At 39.1% G+C, this 13,189-nt stretch overlaps 1 protein-coding gene across 6 annotated transcripts in view; it reads right to left on the bottom strand.

Moving 5' to 3' along the window:
• Positions 1-13,189, bottom strand: part of NRDC (nardilysin convertase) — a 93,889-nt gene that overhangs the window by 46,897 nt on the left and 33,803 nt on the right. The window lies entirely within an intron of this gene.

Genomic DNA, 13,189 nt, shown 5'->3' with positions numbered 1-13,189 from the left:
AGGTACATTTAAACAGATCCTTGAAGATGATCCTTAAGGTACACTTAAGCAGATCCTTGAAGACGATAAAAAGCAAAAACTAAGAATAATATTCAAAGAAAGACAAGGAAGGGAAACTCTAGCCTAAGATGAGAAGATTGAAAACTGGGATTTATCTGTTTTTCAAATAAAATAATCACAATTTAGAGCTCAGAAGTTCGAGACCAGCCTGGGCAAGGTAGCAAAACCTTGTTTCTACAAAAAAATTAGCCAGGCATGGTGGCCTGTGCCTGTGGTCCCAGCTACTTGGGGGCAGAGGTAGGAGGACGATTTGAGCCCAAGGGGGTCCAGGCTGCAGTGAGCCCAGATTCAGCTACTTCACTCCAGCCTGGGTGAAAAAGTGAGACCCTGTCTCAAAATATAATAAATAAATAATCTAAAATAATCACATATAAATGATAGAAAAAAATTCTATTTTTTGGCTGTGCACGGTGGCTCATGCCTGTAATCCCACCACTTTGGGAGGCGGAGGCGGGTGGGTCACAAGGTCAGGAGATCGAGACCATCCTGGCCAACATGGTGAAACCCCATCTCTACTAAAAATACCAAAAAAAATTAGCTGGGTGTGGTCATGCCCACCTGTAGTCCCAGCTACTTGGGAGGCTGAGGCAGGAGAATTGCTTGAACCCAGGAGGCAGAGATTGCAGTGAGCCAAGATCTCGCCACTGCACTACAGCCTGGGTGACAGTATGAGATTCTGTCTCAAAAAAAAAAAATAAGTTTTTTTTTTTTTGGTTTGTGAGAATAAAATGATGACAGAAAACAGCAAAGGACACTGTTAGCAGATCTCAAATTTTTATAAATCACTAGAAGACATTACGCAAATTTGATCAGATTAATGGAGAAAACTGCCAGAAAACCATAGACCTATAAACATGTGGTAAAATAATGGTTTTTCCCAGGAAACCCTAGAAAAAGCCTAAGCTCCAGATCAATAAATAAGAGCAGAGATAGTCTCAGGACAATAAGCTCAATTATTTAAACTGGAAACAATCCAAACGTCTGCTGACAGCAGAACAGAAAAACTGTGGTATATTCATATAATGAAAATTTTCTTCACAGTGGAATATTGCAACACAGGGAAATACATAATTCAGCAACAAACTACAACAGTGGTTAAGCCTAAAAACATAAGTGAAAAAACCAAGTCACGAAAAAAGAACTGGATGAGTACCATTCATATAATGTCAAAAGCAAGCAAAAGTAAACAGCATATTATTTAGGTATACAAATATATATGATAAAACTTTTTTAAGCAAAGGAATGATAAACACAAAGCGCTATACAGGGCCAAGGCACAGTGACTTGTGCCTGTGATCCCCACACTTTGGGAGGCCAAGGCAGGCAGATTGCTGGAGTCCAGGAATTCAAGATCAGCCTGGGTAACATGACAAAACCCCATCTCTGCAAAAAGTACAAAAATTAGCTGGGGATGGTGCGTCTATTGTCCCAGCTACTCCAGAGGCTGAGGTGGGAAGATGGCTTGAGGCCGGGAAGTGGAGGTTGCAGTGAGCCTGCACTCCAGCCTAAGCAAGAGCAAAGCCTTGTCTCAAAAAAACAAAACAAAACAAAAAAAAAAACTACTTGTTGGGGTGGGAAGGCAGAGCAACATGTAAAAATACAGATGGATTAAAATGATCAAGAACACCAGAAGTAGATCCTAGTTCTGAAATTGATGAGTTTTGGATTTGTCATTCACCACTTACAAAGAAGCTGCCTGTTTTCTTTTGTGTATATCAAATATTACAGTTTTCGAAGTTTTAAAATGATAGTTAAAGGCCTTCACTCTATAATAACTTGGCCAGTCAGTCCATGTACTTCTGTGCCAAATAGTCAACTGTGGGAGACCACAATATGCCACCTCAAAATATGCCTCCTTGGCATTAAGGATTGTTGAACTGAAGGCAATTAAAAAGCAGATACAGGAAAGCTCTTAAATTTACTCCAAAGACAAAAAAGGTTTAAAAAAAAAAATAAACCCCACCCCCTTTTTACCAAGAACACAAGTTAACCACTGAATACAACTTTAGGACACCAAAGGAATCCACATTAACAAGTTTACTAATTAGGCTTTGCCTGCCATTTATTTGCCTTTCTACAAATTGCTGCCGCTACAGGCTCAAAGTCCTTTTTCTCCATCTTGACACTTTTCTGAAAATTTACTGCTGTTTGTTAAAGATGTTGTATAAGCTGGAATTCAAAGCCAACTCATTCTCGTGAGTATCTCTCATGTATTTACAAATTTTAAAACCCCAAAATTATTACTACTAAATAGAGTTCAGCAAATTACCCAAAATCAAAGAACTATAGACAAAAATCAGTACCTTTCCTAGACATCAAATGTAAGACGGTTTTAAAATCCCTTTGATCAAAGCAATAGAAACTATAAAATGCATAGATATACCTAATAATAGCTCACATTTTAAATGTATCAACTTATGCCTTGACCCAGTTAATCTTCATAATAACCCTAATGAGTTATTATTCCCATTTTATGGATGAGGAAACTAAAGCACAAAAAAAGGTGTTATTTGCCCAACTTCATTGTGGCTTAGGAGGAACTGACTCTAAGTAGCATGACACTAGAACACATTCTTTTCAATACTACTCAACACAGCCAACATTAGGAAAACTAGAAAACTTTACAGGTGAAATTAAAGACCTCATTAAATAGTCATACTATGTAACTGGGTGGGAACATCCAACATTATAAAGATACCAATTCTTCTCCCAAATTAATCTATAAATTCAAAGCAATTCCCATAAAAAATCCCAACAAGATTTTTTTTGTGAACTTGACATACTGATTCTAAAATTCATGCGAACAAAAACATACAAAAGTGTCAATAACATTTTGAAAAGAAAGAACAAGGAGACGGAACTGCCTTACCAGGTATAAAAAATATAGTCTTTAGGCTGGCCGTAGTGGTTTATGCCTGTAATCCCAGCTGAGACAGGCAGATCACTTGAGACCAGGAGTTCATGATCAGCCTGCCCAACATGGTGAAACCCTGTCTCTACTAAAAACACAAAGATTAGCCAGGCATGGTGGTGCATGCCTGTAATTCCAACTACTCAGGGAATCGCTTGAACCCAGGAGGCAGAGTGAACCAAGACTGTGCCACTGCACTCCAGCCTGAGTAACAGAGTGGGTCTCTATCTCAAAAACAAACCCTAATAAATAAAAATAAAAGTAAAGACTTTTAAGGTGAATGAAATGAAACTGAACTACCAACAGGAACACCAACAGATCAATGAAAGAGAATAGGTTCTAGAAACAGAGCAGTGTATATAATATTGTTACAATGGCATTTACTACCATGACTGAACAAATGTTGCTGAAACAATAAGCTATTCGTTTAGTGAGAAAAAAATAGCCATGTCTACCTTACACTCAACATATATAAATTCCAGATTCCTAAAGCTGGAAAAGAATAGGGACACCTCTTAAGGGCTTGTGGGCCCTCAAGCATAGAAATAAAGGACAATCTTGAGTTCTTTCAAGGGAAATTTCTGGCACGTAGCTGGCCTTGGAAAGTAAACGTGCAACTTGATAAGCAAGAAAGTAATAGTAACTTAAAAATAGCCAAGGAAGTTAGAGTCACGAGACCGTTTGCTTCCCTACAGAAACTAAAGGTAACATCTTAACATCTGTCTCTTCAGTTGTTTTTCAGAAACATGGACTCCCACCAAAAGGATCTGCAGGCATACAGATCTCAGATAAGGAGAAACTGAGGACTGAACTCTTCCTATCCTGAAATTTACCCCTGCCTTTAAAAACTGTTACCTACAAATCATCAGGAAGGTCAAAATTTACAGGTTAGTCGTCTGGTCCTCCTTGCTTGACACCCTATAAATAAACACCATGCCTTCCTTTCTACTGCTGCAAAAATCTTGGTGTGGATATCCAGCCTTATTGCATTGAGTGAGCAGGCTCTGGTTAGGTTCTCTAAAAATCTGGCAACTACAAAGGGACAAAAGTCCAGTTTTGTCCCTGGCCACAGCCACCCTCAGGCCCAATTCAGCAGCTGCCTAAATTATTTTATTCAGGACAGATCCATGTTTGGTGGGCAACCAGTCACCATTGTCCTGTGGTGCTTTTACTTTCTCAGCATTAGAAACAAATCACCTGAGAAGATGTCTTTTGACAAAGTGGTGGGTTCATGGGTGATAGCTCCATAGTATTTTTCCTTTCAGCACAGGAAATCTGGCCTTGCTTTAGCAAGTAGACTTCATTAGAATGCATTTAATGGGAGATACCCCAGAGCTGAAGATCGAAACCTTCAAAAATCACATTTTGATTGTGATTTGCTTACTTGAAAATCTATTTAATACTTAACACCTAGCCAAGGCATTAAAGGTTTGTCACCAAGGTTTTATGACAAACCTTTAATGCCTTCCAGGGTTTTGTTTCATTTGAGAAACACAAGTTCTATTTCCTTTGTAGCCCATTAGGGTACATTCTGCAGAACTAGGCTATTTTTAGAGTTGGGCCCAAGAAAAAAAAAGAAAAAAAATTTTTTTATTGCAGTACTGCTTGGCCACAATATTCTTTAGACTCCAGATAGAGTCTAAAGACTAAAAAAAAGTAGTCTTAATGGGAACCTTCAAACTGGACCCCTAAATTTAAAAAAAAAAATCTTAGGCATCTCTCTAAACAATTGATTTTACAAAAAAAAAAAAAAAAAGTAACTTTCTAAACAAGTTTTACAAAGGACACTTAATAGTGTTACAACTAGCCTTAAGAATTCATTTGACTAAGTTAAAGAGCAAATATCTCACCTAAAACAAGGTTAAAATCCTTTGCAAGCTCAAAACTGCCGATCCCCTCCAGGAATAGTAGTCGTAAAGCACTGAGGCTGCCTGGGTTGAATTTCCAGCCAGGAAACACGTCATTTTTTGGTTTGATATTTGTGTGACTTCTGTCATTTATTGAACTTTTTTTCTTCTATAGGAAGCTTTTGATTTCCTGTCCTCCATAGGGGTGGGGTAGTAAATGGGTTTTTTGGTATGTCTATTGGTACAGCTAGTGCTCAACTTACGACCACGATTGGTTCCGACAGACCGGTCGTAACACGATTTGGTCGTAAGTTGAGTCGGCTATATGCACGTGGAGATGGTAGTGCTGCCGGAAGCTGGTCCGCACTGTCGTACGCCCAGCTGGGCAACGTTTGCGCTGCCAGGCGCGGAGCAGTCGTGGCTAGCGATTGTGGTCCTAAAGTCGAATGGTCGTAAGTTGCATAGGTCGTAAGTCGATCAATACCTGTACAGGTTTTGTGTATAGAAGGTCAGCTGAGAAACTGAGGCTCTAGAGAATATGGCCAAATAGAAATGTGTTCTGTACTCCATTTATGGCTGATGAAATTTTCCTTTCAGCTGTCTTTGGGCTAGTTCTGAATCTTTTGAAGACTGCTTTCTACCTCTTTTTAGACTTCTTGTGTCCTTGTTGAAGTCATAACCCTGGCTAACACTAGTTTCATGGAGGGGAGAATATCTTTGGGGTAAAAAGAGTTCAAAAGCCAGAAATATCAACTGTTTGTCCCAGCTAAAAATCTGATAGAGATTTGAAAGGATTTTTTTTAAGAACTCTACAGTCAAAAGTCTAATTAAAACTACTCTTTAGGCCATATTTGTGGGTTTGTATATATATAAAACTATATATATAACTATGCATATAAAATTATATAACTATAACTGTATGACATATAACTATATATGCATAACTACATATACAACATATATGAGGCCTTAAAACTATATAGTTTTATAAATTTGTGTGTATGTATATATAACTATATATATAACAATATATGTAACATTACCTATTAACTGTATGACATATACCTTTACATACATAATTATGTATAACACATTTATAAGGCCTTAAAACTATATATTATATATATAAAACTACGTATATTTATCCTCTATAGTTTTATCTATCTATCTATCTATCTAGTTTCAAGGCCTCTGTTCTCTCTCTGAGTAAATTTCTCAGTTTACTAAATTTCTCTCCTTAAACCCCTGCTACACACGTGTACATCTTTTGTTTCTCCATTTACTTCTGCTGACACCCCTTCCTCTTGCCACTCTTGATGCCAGATGAGAGGACCAAAATTTTTTCTAATACCCTGGGATCGCTTAAGGAAAACAGAAGAGGTACCACACTCTTCTTTGGGAGGCGCCTGTTTTTCCTCTGGAAATCCCATTAATTGTAAATGGTCAGCATGCTCTCAGATCCAAAACTCTCCTCTCTTTTGTACTGTATTACCTGATCTCTTTGGCTTTTGGAGGTACCAGAAATTACTTTTTTTTTCTTTTTTATACTTCAAAGCTACTGCAAATCAAGAGAAATTACTTTTTATTATGGAAAAACTAACCTTTTAAAATACTATGGTAAATTCCTATGGTTTTGTGTTACTTTGGTATCTATTTTTTATCTTCCTCTAGCACGGCCTAAGCTCCTTCTTAAAGTAAAAGATTTTTAGGCTTTGAGATATAGCTTGCTTCCTCTGGTGAGGACTTGAGACATGTGAGACAAGTAGATTTTGACTTGTTCCATTTATAGATTCATAATTTGAATCCAGCTGTCCTTTTGAACTGGTGAGTTTTGCCAGTCACATGGCTAGTTTTAAAATCAAGGCTGTAGGGTCTTTGTTTACATTTGTTTATGAATGCATACATATATGTCTTTATGTTATCTATGATACCAAACTAGCTTATAAATAAGTCCAGACACAAAAAAAGCAATTCTGGCTGGGCACAATGGCTCACACCTGTAATCCCAACACTTTGGGAGGCCAAACCAGGCAAATCGCTTGAGTCCAGGAGTTTAAGACCAGCCTGGGCCAATATGGCAAAACCCCATCTCTCCTAAAAATACAAAATTATCCAGGTGTGGTGACACACGCCTCTAATCCCAGCTACTTGAATGGCGGAGGCACAAGAATCACGTGAGTCGGAGAGGGGAAGTCACTCCAGCCTGGGCGACAGAGCCAGATCCTATCTCGAAAAAAAAAAAAAAAAAGAAAGAAAGAAAGAAAACCAATTCTATATGCAAAAGATGTAAAGAAAATAGGATATGTTTTTTATTTTAAAGATTATAAAAAGGTATGGGAATGTGCCTTTTTTTTTTTTTTTTTGAGACAGAGTCTCACTCTGTTGCCCAGGCTAGAGTACAGTGGTGCAATCTCAGCTCACTACAGCCGCTGCCTCCCAGGTTCAAGCAATTCTCCTGCCTTGGCCTCCCAAGTAGCTGGAACAACAGGCAGCACATACCACCATACCTGGCTAATTTTTGTATTTTTAGTAGAAATGGGGTTTCTCCATGTTGGCCAGGGTTGTCGAACTCCTGGACTCAAATGATCCGCCCACCTCAGCCTCCCAAAGTGCTGAGATTACAGGCGTGAGCCACCTCGACCACTCAGGAATGTTTTTTTGTTAAAGGAAAAGTAAAATATAAAGAGCATTTGAGCATAATTTTTTCTTTTACAACAGAGAGAACTCTGTACAGTCAAAGTGATCAAGGGAAAAAAAAGTAAACTTTTGTCAAGTTAAAATGATAGGACAAAACTGTAAAAGGCTTGTGAAAGACTGATCTTGTGAAAGGAATTCTGTGTATGCTCAAGTTGGCTACAATTAAAAGGGGATTATTTCGTTTTTTAAAAAATTAAACATTAATATCAAAAGTACATGGATGCAAGGCCAAAGTCTGGGCTACTGTCTCAAAGTAACAGTTTTCTTGGAGCACTGATCTGCTCTTTAATAAAAATTATACACAGTTTTTAAAGAAAAGGCTTATCTTTTGCGGTCAAAACTGAAATTGGATTTCTTTATAAGGTTTTATAAAAATTAGCTTTAGCATTAATAATACACTAATGCAATAATAAAATTTAGTTTTCTTTTTTGAATGAGATTTTCCTGTAATATTAGTAGGAGGTAATAAAAGATTTGTTTACCTTTTTAGTAAACTCCGAAAAAATTAAAAGGGAGAGAGAGAAAAACAGATTCAATTGGCCTCATGCTGTCTTTATCAGGTCTTATGATTGTTTGGAAAAGTGAGTTTCTTCTCTATCAAACAGTAAAGGGTTTTACTTTTTGAAATCTTTGAATTATCAGTTTGGCTAATGAATGTCTTACCAAAGAAATTCCTTGTGAGCCCCAAAATCTTTCAAAATACATATCTCCCTATAAACTAGACCTAAAACGGTGTTCTGTTAAACCTCATACCGACAATGTCAATTATCAATTGACATTTCTTACATCTAGTTGTATCTTCACAAGTACAGAACAAGACTAGAAATCACCCAACTGCCTACCCTGAGACAACTTCATAACTGATTTTTTCCTCTACTCCATTCTCTTTTCACATGTTTATTTTACATAAAATATAGATTTACTGAGCACTAATTAGAGCCTCACAAGATTGTAACCATATGCCACTTACCTTACTGTCTAGCCTCCCTCCCTTATTTTCCCTTTTTGCTTGCTCTTTCCCCTTTAAATACTGAGTTCCCAAAACCCTCTTTGGAAAAGCACAGGTCACACATGCTGCTGTGACCTGTGTCCTGCCAGGGTGCATCCTCAAATTTTGGCTAAATAAACCTTTATCAATTGAAACTCTTGTCTCTGTTGTTGTTGTTGTTAATACTCCAATATTTGGAAACTATGTTTGAGTAGTCTTAATATATAGCAATATACTTATTTGCATAAATTCAGTAAGAATCTATTTTCTCTTATAAGAAGATACGATTAGAGACACTGGTTATTTTACCAGGGGTTTGACTGAAATGGCATATTTTAAGATATAACTAGACTGCATAGAGGAACTGAGGTTAACTTTATAGAGCCAATAACAAGCCCCTATGTTCCTGACCTTGCTCTAAGTAAAATATGTCACTTTTTCTTTTCTTTTTACTTTTTTTTTTGAGACAAGGTCTCACTCTGCTGCCTAGGCTGCAGTGCAGTGGTGCAATTACAGCTCACTGCATCCTTTATCTCCTGGGCTCAAGCAATCCTTCCATCTCAGCCTGCCAAGTAGCCTGTGGTCATGTGCCACCCTGCTCAGCTAATTAAAAAAAAACTTTTAGAGAAAGGGTCTCACTACATTGAGCAGCTGTTCAACTCCTGGGCTCAAGCGATCCTCCCACCTCAGTCTCCCAAAATGCTGCGATTAGCATGAGCCTAAGTATGTAACTTTCTGACAGACCCAGGAATGTCAAGACATTTAGGGCATCATAAAGAGAATTCACCCAATTCATAAAGATATCTACAGGCACAGACAAATTGCTTTGGTTCACGAGGCTTTTAAAAGTCTAATCTGAGATTTCTTATAAAAAACATTCCAGCCAGGCCAATTTAAAAGGAGCCTATACAGCCAGTAACTATTCTTGCTGTACTTTATGCAAATAATTAGGCAAAGTATAATAAGACTCAAACTTGTTTAACAGGTAAACTGGTCCTATTATAAGTTGTCGTTGGTTGAAATGGGACACTGGATAAAGAAAAATTATGTTTCAGAAGGACACTAGAGTATACCAGTTATTAGATGCTAGCCTTGTCCATTGTTCATGAGCTTTTATTTGAACTAAATCCTGAATTCCTTCCTGGCTACAAGTCTTCAAACTAACGTTTCTTCTATTTTTCTCACCTGGACTCATTAAAATTGCTACTACCTCTTTCCTGAGTCCCTGTAAATTGACTTACAGAAGAAGGAAACATCAGATTGCCACTGGCTTTTTCCATTTTAACTGACGATACTTTGAGTCTAATATCTGGACACCTCAACTGACTGCTCTCAAGACTCTAAGAAAACTGGTTTAAGATAAACTTCACCCTGGATGGAACCAAATGAGGTACTACTGATGACTCATTCCTAAGTAAAATTGGCAAGGGCCAAACCATAAATCCACCATTCCCAGGTTAAGCGGGTTCCCCATGAGTCTTCTGACCCTAGCTCTGAGAACACAACAAAAACAGGAACTGCACCTTAAAGAACATCACAGTCCTAACCATCCAAACCTGGAAAGGTGGCACACTCCTAAGAATGACAGATTTCAAGTTGCTATTCAGAAGACAGACTGCTAAAGATAAATAATCAGAAATACTAAAATACTTACACTATTATTTGTCATCACTTTTTTTTTTTAGATGGAGTCTTGCTCTGTAGCCCAGCCTGGAGTACAATGGCATGAGCTTGGATCACTGCAACCTCCCAGGTTCAAGCGATTCTCCCGCTTCAGCCTCCCTAGTAGCCGGGCATGCAGTACCACCAGGCTGGGCTAATTTTTGTATTTTTAGTAGAGATAGTGTTTTACCATGTTATGTTGGCCAGGCTGGTCTCAAACTCCTGACTTCAGGTGATCCACCCACCTCTGCCTCCTAAAATGCTGGGATTACAGGAGTAACCCACCGCACCTGGCCACTTTTCTTATTTTCTCTGTCTACTGCTGGCTAAGCAAATTCCGTGTGCTGCCCTGGGTCTTACTTCAGGTGATCACACTGAACTATAAACATAATTGCCTTTTTGTTATGATTCCTTGTGGACTTTCATCCTCCCAAATTAAAAGGGCAATTTTATAATCAGAATTTCTCATAATGACAAAGACAGGTAACCTATAGATGCATCATCCGACCCAGTTAATAGAACAATAATACTCCAGTTCCTTCAATTGTCATATTCCGAGGGCCCCTTCCAGATATTACATAAAAGAATTCCTTATTTTTGAAGTCCCTTCACTTGAAGCTATCACAAATAAATTTGGCAGAAATAATGAGACTCTGCCTCTATTTAAAAGGCTTACAGCTGGGCACAGAGGCTCACGCCTGTAATCCCAGCACTTTGGGAGGCCAAGGCAGGCGGATCACAAGGTCAAGAGATCGAGACCATCCTGGCCAACATGGTGGAACCCCCGTCTCTACTAAAACACAAAAATTAGCTGGGCATGGTCCCAGCTACTTGGGAGGCTGAGGCAGGAGAACTGCTTGAACCCAGGAGGCAAGGGCAAGATGCAGCGAGCTGAGATCACACCACTGCACTCCAGCCTGGCACCTGGCAACAGAGCAAGATTCTGTCTCAAAAAAAAAAAAAAAAGAAAAAAAGGCTTACTTGATTTTGCCTCTTGAAAGGAGCAAGGGCCCTACTCCCTCCTTAGAAGCCTGCTCTTTAAACAAGTCAGAAGTCTCAGATCTTAGTTCCAAGTAAATTAACTCAAGTAAACAAGGCCAGGTGTGGTGGCTCACACCTGTAATCCCAGCACTTTGGGAGGCTGAGGCGGGCAGATCACCTAAGGTTGGGAGTTGGAGACCAGCCTGACCAACATGGAGAAACCCTACCTCTATTTAAAAAAAATACAAAAAACTTAGTCAGGCGATGGTGGTGCATGCAGGTAACACCAGCTACTTGGGAGGCTGAGGCAGGAGAATTGCTTGAACTTGGGAGGCAGAAGTTGCAGTGAGCCGAGATCACACCATTGCACTCCAGCCTGCGCAACAAGAGCGAAACTCTTGTCTCAAAAAAAAAAGGAAACAAGTCCAATACAAATGTATTCTTGCCCAGGTACTAAAAAGATGGAGCTGGGTATTTCTTTGGATGGACTGCTACCTTGGTGAGGAGTGGTGTCCTATGAGCACATGATTAGAAATCTCTCCCTTTAGGAATTCTTACTAAGGAAACTTCAGCAGCAATAGCTGCCTAGCAGAAAAGAATTAATTCATTGGCTCAGGTGTCTTAGATAATAGGATAGCCTCAGATTACATCTTAGCCAAGCAGGGAGGAGTGTGTATGGTTGCAAATACCACATGCTGTACTTATATAAATGAATCTGCTAAGGTAGAAGCTCATCTAAGATAAATTAGAGAACAAGTCACTTGATTACAACAGGTATCTCTGACTTTTCCTAAGGACTGGTTTTCTTCTTTATTTTCTTGGATTCCTCATGGAATACAATCCATGTGTTCTGGATTGCTAAAGTTAAACATATCAATCTTGCTAATTTTTCTTATGCTTTATATCATAATCAAATGTGTGTTAAAATGTAATAAAGCAGTGACTAATACAAATAATGACAGCTCAGCACCATGATGCCATGCCTGGGACTCATGGATACCTTGAATTCTGCGCTAGAAACTTACTATCCTCATATCCTAGTCCCCACTCTTTGTCCCAAATCAATAGGAAGTAGGCAGAGCAGTCAGCACCCCAGTACCCCACAGGATTGAGGAGTGACAAAAAACGGGGAATTGATATGAACCAGGGACCTCAAGCATAGAAATAAAGGAAAATCTTGAGTTATTTCAAGGGAAACTTCAGGCACCTAGCTAGCCCTGAAAAATAAATGTGAATAAACAAGCAGGTAATAGTAACAACAGCCAAGCTGGCCCAGCATGGTGGCTGACACCTGTAATCCCAACTGTTTGAGAGGCCAAGGAGGGAGGATCACTTGAGGATAGGGGGGGTTCAAGACCAGTCTGGGCAAGAGAGCGAGACCCCATTTCTAACAACAACAACAACAAAAATAGCCAAGGGTTAGAGTCACAAGAATGTTTGCTTCCCTATAGAAACTAAAGATAACATCTTAACATGTCTCCAGCTGTTATTCAGAAACCTGAGCCCCCACCAAAAGGATCTGCCAGCACAGAAACCTCAGATATAGAAGAACGGGAGACTAAACTCTGACTACCCTTCTTTGTTCTAAATTTCTTTCTGAGGGGCCTTGAGAAGGTTATACCCATGAGCCAGAGCTAACATTTTTTTCTGCTGGTCTCAAATTTTTAGACAAAGCTTTGCATCCTTAACCAATTGCAAATCAAAATCTTCTATACCTATGACCTGTATGCCACTTCTAAGATATCCCACCCTTTTAGGCCAAAATCGATGTGTAACCCTCCATGTATGGTTTACGATTTTGCCTGTGTAAGGTCTGACCATGCCGTGGATGGCATGGCGACCCCCATGAACCACATGTACACCTCTAGGGGGCCTTCCAGAATTAGAAAACCTAAAGTACCTGGAAGATGATGAAAAGAAGAAAAAATGATCAACCCCTGCACCTACTTAACTTTGAGACATTCTCTATTGTTTCTTATTCAGGTCTCAATTGACAAGGCCATTGGAAAACGACACCCTGCAACCCCCTCCCAGCTTGGCCAA

This window comes from Sapajus apella, unplaced genomic scaffold (genome assembly GCF_009761245.1).
Source record: "Sapajus apella isolate SASKATOON/1434 unplaced genomic scaffold, GSC_monkey_1.0 scaffold36, whole genome shotgun sequence".
NCBI lineage: Eukaryota > Metazoa > Chordata > Mammalia > Primates > Cebidae > Sapajus > Sapajus apella.
This window is presented reverse-complemented; position numbering and strand designations above follow the sequence as displayed.